The sequence below is a fragment of the Oculina patagonica genome, chromosome 7 (genome assembly GCF_052425735.1).
Source record: "Oculina patagonica isolate OP01 chromosome 7, crgOcupat, whole genome shotgun sequence".
Classification (NCBI taxonomy): domain Eukaryota; kingdom Metazoa; phylum Cnidaria; class Anthozoa; order Scleractinia; family Oculinidae; genus Oculina; species Oculina patagonica.
The window spans coordinates 8,260,158-8,268,977 of record NC_135764.1 but is presented as its reverse complement, the minus strand read 5'-3'; the positions used below and the strand labels follow the sequence as shown (position 1 = coordinate 8,268,977).

The 8,820-nt window shown below is 29.8% G+C and overlaps 1 protein-coding gene across 1 annotated transcript in view; it reads right to left on the bottom strand.

Moving 5' to 3' along the window:
• Positions 1 to 8,820, bottom strand: part of LOC144661647 (lysophosphatidic acid receptor 3-like) — a 668,415-nt gene that overhangs the window by 429,933 nt on the left and 229,662 nt on the right. The window lies entirely within an intron of this gene.

Genomic DNA, 8,820 nt, shown 5'->3' with positions numbered 1-8,820 from the left:
AGAGTACCTCGCCCGGGGGGGGGGGGAGTAGTAATGTACTACACTCTGAGGCAAATTTGCCTTAGAGATGTAGTACATCACTACTTCCAGTGCTGGATACAAAATATGGGACAAAAATGGATTCAAATATTGGAATCAAATATTAGAATCAAAAACTGAAATTCAAACCCTAGAAAACCAAGCCTGTAAAACCAAGCCTGAAAACATTCTTATAATCTTTTTTTATTTTTTTACTGGCCTGAATTCTAATCTGGAAATTAAATCTTGAATACAGTGCTGGCAATACGCGATAGCTTTTTTGGCAGATCATCCGTTTTACCTAAAATTTTAAAAGGATCAAGCCTCGCTCCATCTTTATCCAACTATATATTAACTTAAGTTTTTAATTTTTTAAGTAGAATATTTTTGTATTAAAAATGAAAATATGTAAACCAAGCAAAGCAGATTATTTTTGACAATATTTAAAATCAAATGCTCTTATAGTTTAATTGAAAACTCTTGGATCTTAGTGGGTTTAAAAATCAAATCGCTCGCTCTGCTCAAACCCTAGGTCAAATTAATATCCATATGGTATTGTATTTATACAGTCATCTGATATGTGCTTAATGACTCGTTTGTCATATCCAAAGCTGTATACTTTTTCCTCATATTTGTTTACAATTTGTTTATTCTGTCTGGTTATTTTATTTTCATTTACTAATGTGAGTTCTTTGATTTCGTTCTTTACAATTTTAATCATATTTGCGTGATTCAGTATCTGGGAATTTTCATGGTTTAACCTGAAACCTTTAATAACACATTTCTGTTTATTATTTCCATATGTGAAACTGTAATTCTTTGGACCTCCAGAAACGAATGAATTATTTATAGCTTCACCCTCTAATTCATCTGTTAAATCACCTAACATATCACCTGTTTCTATCACCTTACTATTTTGGGATTCGATATACACAATACTATCTGTATCAAAATATAATACCTGTTTATCCAAATAGTCAAGTTTTTCATACAACATTAACCGTGCACTGCTAGTCGTGAAACAGGCTACATAGATATTTGTATTATAGGAATTATCAACAAACTGATCCTTATAAGTGTAACTCATCTGTACCATCTCATCAGTTATGAAATTCATGTTTAAATTACCTAAAGTATCGTCGAGAACTACTTGATAAAATTCATTTATATCAGTTACGTATTTACATTGATTCATGTTATTTCGTTGTCCAAATTTACCCCAAAGTGAGTTCAAGCACATTTTTGCAATAGCTCGTAGACCTGAATTTTCATGTAATTCACCTAATTCAATGTCTAATTTATTTTTGACTTTATTTCTGAACATCATTTCTTCTTTGTCATTTTTAAAATTATATTTTGTTGATTCGAGTTTTAACTTCAGGAATTTTTTTATATAACCTTTGAATAGATCATCGGATGACTTCTCAAAATGCCAAACCTCATATATTTTTATAATTTTATAGCCTTTTTCAATGGCCTTATTGACCTCATCTGTTGTCCATGTGCCTACAAATGCTCGTTCATTTTCACTATGTTGGCATCTTTCTTGTTGTTTTGATTTAGCACATGATATACACAGAGGGAACATTAGCTTTTCAGCCTTTTCACATTTGATTCTCTGAGGTAAAACAGGATGGTATAATTCTCTTGGGGGTAAAATTTTGCATTTTATGAATCCATACCATTTCTTATCGTATTTTTCTGGCGATATAATTTTTTCAGGATGACCTATGGGATATTTTTTGTAGAACTGAACTGATGGATACAGGGAACAAAAATCAACATATTTACCACATTCACCTTCTTTGAATTTATACAGCAGTTTTACAGCATTTGTTCGTCCACCATAGAAAGCATCTCTCGGGTTTAGTGGGGCAATCACTTCTCTATTCCAATCATTTTTATAATATTTTTGGAAACATTTATCATTTTTTAATTTACATTCCCACATTTCAATAAGATTGTAACCAGCAGATGTTATTTTGTTATTTTTAGCTTGTGTTTTATTATACAAAGTGCCCATATCGCATTGATTCTTATTATTGATAACATCAGGTTTGTAACAATCTGGACAACCATGCCAGAAACAACCTTGAAATTCATAAACAGTATTTGTTTCCTTACAAAAACCATCAACTTTTAATTTGTTATTGATGAGTTTTTCACCTCCTGCCAAAGCATGCTGGATCTTAATATTATTTTTCTTGCTTATGTAATCAAGCCATGCAATACTGACTGCACTATGGTTTTCTGTTTGAACAACATTATCAACCACAGCTATAGTATCTTTTGGCATATAATTACCTCTGTAAATAGCCATGCACACCCCAGCAATTGTGATGTATTTTAGTGGATCGATATTTTCTTGGATCATGAAATCTTGTCTGAATTTTAACATACACCTTCTTAATATATCAACATCTGACCTACAGTATTCAATTATTTCTTTTTTGAAATCGAAAACATAATTTTCCTTTACACGTTCATCATACCATTGTAAAAATTTTTGTCTATCGTGGGTTTTCATTTGATTATACCCATAATGCTTTTTAGAAGGTATTTCTCCTATATAGTTTTGATTACAAATTTTGTTGAAATAATGTGGGAAATATCCTTTTTTCAGCTCATCTAAGCCAAACGTTTTTGGAAACGATGATAAGGGTTGTTGAATAAAATTTAAACTGTCGATTATTTTGATTCTTAATTGTGAAATTTCCATCATCATAATTTTTGCACCATTGTAAATACAGTAAGGTTTAAAACCATTATCAATACACCATTTAAGAATAAAATGGGAGTCGTACCCTTTGGAATTGTGAGCCAGAAGTGTGTATCCTTTATATTTTTCATTAAGAATACCACTACAAAAACTATTAATATCATTGAAGATTGATTCATTACCATTGAAATCATGGCCGATAGCTAAATTAACTTCATGTGTTCCAGTGTTTTGTGTACATTCGAAATCGAAAAATAAATATTTTTCATTATACGTTCTACATGAGTAGCAATAATCTTTTCGTTTTATGTTTTTATTTAATCTGCAAGGATTTTTGTTATCTTTGATGCAATTTCCACCCTTACACTTGATCTTTTTCATGAAACATTTATGTTTGCTTTCACAATAGCTATTACAATTATTACACATTTTGTAACCACATTTATGTATTTTAATATATGGTTTTAGGATGATTTGATTGCATTTTAAACATTTTGCTACACTGATACACACTGAATCATCATCATCTTTTTTCGATCGATTTCTTGTATGGTTTTTAAAGCAACTTTTACCATGAAAAACACGATTGCAGTGTTTACAGGTAACGTCTTTACCATTGCATTTATTACCGTCTGGGAAATATTTAAAGCAAGAAAGGCATTTTTGGGGGCATTTATGTTTATCACGTCTTGTATAAGCTTTTTTGCAACTATGACAGTAATATGCTACATTTAGAAAAGCTGTCATTGATTTTATGACATCAAAATGATTCCGTGTTTTGTATAAATAAATTTTGTTAATTTTACCATTATTAGCTGTATATATGATTTCATTAAACTGCTCAGAATCGATAATGTTAATCTCAATATCTAAATGTGATGCAAAGCTATTTACATCTTCTAAAGAATTTCCATAATCGTTAATTTCAACATTAGCATTATTATGAAGTTCTTTGGCTTGAATTTCTTGTAGTTTTCTGCTTTTATTGAACCCATCTTTCAACTGAGTTGTGGTGTAATTCTCAGGGTGTAAATTAGCATAAGCTGTTACAATGGCCCTAGCAAGGCATATTGAGTCGGTGTTTTTTATGGTGATAATACATTGCTTTCTATTCACTGTTTGTATTGATAAATATAATCTTCCTTTACCACTGGGTATTTTGACAGATTGAATAATTATTATGCAATTTTCTAAATCTATCTCTTTATATTCTAAAGTATTGATTATGTCTAAGAGTTGATTTAACTTGAAATCAAAAATTTTTATCATTTTTGTTGATATAGGATTATTTAATTCATCATTTAAAATTACCAATCTGAGTCTGTCATTACCTTTTAACTGTCTTTTCTTTATTGCCATTTCAACCATTTTTTCAAAAACACTAAAAATTTCATTTTTATTGCTTATAGCATTTTTACGTACATTTATTTTGAACTCATTAGTGTAAGCATTGAATTTTTTATTTTCGGTATTTCCAATTTCAGTTATTTTAAATAGAGGCTGGTCATTGGATGTTGTATCATAAATGCTGTCATCGAAATTAAATTCATTTGTGAGTTTAGTTCTTGAAATTGGATTTTGACTGCTAATCAGCTTCTTGTGTTGTTGTTTAATTTTGTTCATCATCTGTTTAAAGTGAGCTTCTCTAATTGAATTTTCCATTTGACTGAGTTGTGCATCACGTATTATACTTCGTTTTTGTCCCGTATAGCCTTATCCAAAGTCTTATCGTTTCGATATTTATGTACTTTGTTAATCACTGCTTGTCTGGTACTCTTTTTCACCAAATCCATCCATGAAAAACCCATTTTTTTAGCATCAGCTAGGTAATCATTGGATAATTGTTTGATAAGCTTATTTTTTAGTTTTTGGTTTGGGTTTGGGTTTGTTTGTTGGTTTCTTTATTGGTTGAACTATTGGTTTGTTTTGGGGTTTTGGTTTGGTTACGAGTTTGGGTTCGCCTTTGTGATGCTATCAATCAACACTAATTACCAATACTGTTATTATTTTTGTCACCATTTTCATTTACAACGACTTTATCATAGGAATTTCGTTATAAAATTTCTAAATATAAAGTCTTTCACTAATATCTTTTTCTTAGATTATAGGTTATCTATCTTTTTCTCGATATTTTAGATATTATCTTTATCAATACCCGGTTTAACTACTTCTTTTTGGATTTGGAATCTCATCCGAAGTGCACCAAAGTGTTATCAACACTATTTATAAAAAATTGTTTATTGTTATATTAATGGTATTTTGGTCCATATTATAATTAGAGATATTATTTTTAATAGCGTTTTTAGATGTGAGTACTGATGAGATCACATCTTGGTTTTTAGCGGGTTTTTAAAATTTTTTTTTCCATTTTTTATACTATATGAAATTATTATTTCTTTAAGTGTCTTATAGTAAAATTATTTTTTTTTATTTTTTTAATTTCATGTTTTTGAATAACTAGATATATTTATATATTTAGTCATTGTTAAAGTGCATGAAAGTGTTTTATTGTGTATTGTTATTATCAATATTTAAACTATCATATCTTCTATTGCTTTGTAACAGCATTTTTGATATTTTTTTTGACTTCAAATGTGTCCATTTAGCTGCTTGTATCGTAATACATATATCGCATTTCCATCTTTATTTAACATAACTTATCTTTAATTGATAGCGTTTCTTCCATCATATTTCTTCATTTTCTCTATTATACTTATTCTTAACTTTTACTATAAAATTGCGTTTAAAAATAACATAAATTATTGGTTTCATCAACAAAATAAAATCATATCAATACTGTGTAACCAGCCTTATAGCCTTCTTCAATATTTAATAACTTTCTTTATATAACTGTTATATGCGTTTAGTTAAAAAAATTTTCTTTAATATATATAAAAAGAATAACATTAAATATCAAACACCTTTTAGAATCTGATCAAAGCTCGAATGATATAGCCTTCATTAATAAAATGTATTGTATTCAGAGCATCCTTAAAAAAATATTTGTATTATTAAAATGCTATCTTCAGACATATCAAATGAAGAAAAAATCATGTACGTTTAAAGTGTATACCTGAAGACCAGAAAAGACGACGTGGAAGACCTCGTAAAGATCAACATTAAATAAATAATTATTCAGTTTACGGTTTTAGCCATAAGTTATAAATGATTAATGACTAAACATTGACCGAAAAAACCTGCTGACGCGTCAGCAGGTATTTTAATCTGGTGTGATTTCTATTGACCAATCATATTTCAACAAATTTTACTCAAAAAGTTTACACAAAAGTTTACACAAAAGTTTACACAAAAGTTTACTCAAAAGTTTACTCAAAAAGTTTATTCTGAAATTTACTGCCAAACACAGCTGTGCCGTGAAGTTATGTGTGTTATATATATAATGCCTTGTAATTCTGAATCCACTATGATTTAAAAATTTTAAAAGAACCTATATGCCATTTATGCGATCAACTATTGATAGAAGGTAACAAGGATGCTGAGCCATGCTGTAGTAAGCAGGATATGTCAAATCAAAACGGTATAAATGTTTGTATTAATTGCGGTTTGGTTCATGGTTCTATTTATTACAATGAGTTCATTGATTTTTATGCAAATATGGATAAAATACGCCGAAAATCGGTATATCATCGGAAGTATCACGTTGAGAATGTTTTAAACGATTTATGTATTAAAAATAGGGTACAATTGACTAGTGATCAAAGGAATCGAATTTATAAAGTGTTTGATATTATCGAATCCGGCGCTATTCCTGTTGTAAACAAAGGTAGAAAAAGACTTATATCAACCAAATTCATAATTAAACAGCTTTTTTTGATGATGAATCTACCTTGTGAATTTATCAAAATTAGCAAAAGAAGAAAACGTTAGCCTATTATCGATTGTATTGGAATGAGATTTTGTCATTAAATTTTGGCGAAATAAATCGGATCATCCAATAAATTTCTTATCATATTTTCGTAGGTACTTGTCGATTATCGGACAGGTATCCGTCACATAATCGTCAATGTTCTTCATTGAAATTATGACGCTAGACGGATTGTAATCACCGCATCTCATCGTGTTTTTAATTGAGTTGAGTAAATGCTGGTAGCTCTGATATGCATATGTACTATTTTGAATTTTTAAATCGAGATTTTGATGATGCATCCAGCCTTGTATTAAAAGCGCTATTGTACTAATTGCAACCAAACTAACACCTCCTGTAGCAATACTTGATGAAATGGAGCCGGATGCAAAGAGAATAGACAATGAATTCCCTAATAATTTCCATTTTTTGAAACGTTTAACAGCCTGCTTATAAGCCCAACATTTTCGATGATATGTTTGATAATAAGCTTTCAATTCTATAATTTGTTCTTCAGTCAGTTCGCTTGATATATGGTTCCATGTAAATATGCATTTTCGATGTTTAGTCATATATATTAGTTATATATGATTTTTTTGCTTTATCATTTTGTTATTTTACCATTGCGCTTGTTCTTTATTGTGTAATACAGCTTCCTTATGTTTTGAATTAATCTATCAATAGAATCAATAATATTGCTAACCAATTTCACTGTTTTCATATAAGTGAATTAGATAAAATCGTTGGAGTTAGATAATTTATTCAAAGAATACATCGTATGTTTTATCTAAAAATTGAATTTTATGATAGATGGGCCCATTTATCGGGTATGTATTTTTACTAAAACCGATTCTTTGTATATAGTAACCTGAAGAAATTTGAAGGCTAGATGCATTCAGCGTATACCCCGAGAAAATTTTATCGAGACTAATGCCGTTATTACAAATACCTATTCTAAATTGATTACCTATTTTAGTATACCAGAGATTCAAATATTTACCTATATAACCAGCTCTAATTTGCTCATAAGATACATCTAAATCATAATCGAGTGATAACTTATTAGACTCTACTTTCACCCATGGATAGGAAAAACTACTAACATTGTCGAAGTTAATTTTAATTCTTTCAGCGGATTTATAGTCATATTTAAATACCATATATATAGTCCAGTCATCGGATTCAGTGACATTTTCATTTAAATTAATTTCGAAACCACTCATAAAGCCCTTTTTTGGATCAAAATCTGATAACAATTTTGTGGGATTAAAGACAAGATTGCCATTTAATCCAGACACTACAGCACCGTTACTATCTGACATGATGAATTCAGATGGATCTGTTAGATCATAAAAATACTCGAAAATTTTATGGTAATAGCTGATGTTTCTTTTTTTATCCATTTTTAATTCAAGATCAGACTTCAAATTGTCCCGAAAATTTTTTAACTGTTCAAAATTAACAGCTTGGTCATTAGTAGTAGCTGGTTTAATACCATAAATAGCCTTTGTTTTCATATCAATCGATGCATTGAAAGCTATTCTATCATTTTCAACATAATATAGCTGATCGTATATCCTAGGATCAACGTTACTCTGATAACCTTTTATTCCATAAATCACGATATATGTTTGTAATTTTGGGACATATGCGTTCCCTGATTTCATCTTTAAAACGATATCAAATAGAGATAATTATTAGGATGTTGCTGATATTTATTAATTTGTGCTATTGTTCGACTATATCCATCATAAACTCGCGTAGTTGATTTGTCGATGTTGTCGATTGATGATACAATATCGATATCTAGACTATCATGATCTATTTCAGCTGGAAAAAATAGCTCGAAAACATTGTGTATCGATTGATTGGTAAACTATATACATTGATACCTAATCTGCTTGAGTAGTATCCTTTATTGCTGTCAAGTACCAGCTTACTGTCTACAACTTTCGTATTGATCTTTGGTATGAATTCGGATGATCGATTAAACTGCCTAACTTTATATCATCTTCCTCGCTTAATTGATTGATACTATCGGCCATTATATGGGCAAACGTGTTTTCTTGGCCAACGGAAGTTATATGACTGCTATCAACATGATCAAGCATATATTTTTTGTTTACAGCGTCTGTATCATTGGTTGGGTTTTTTAGATGGGTTATATTATACCCACCCATATGGAGATTTGCCTGCATCATGTTACTACCGTGAATAT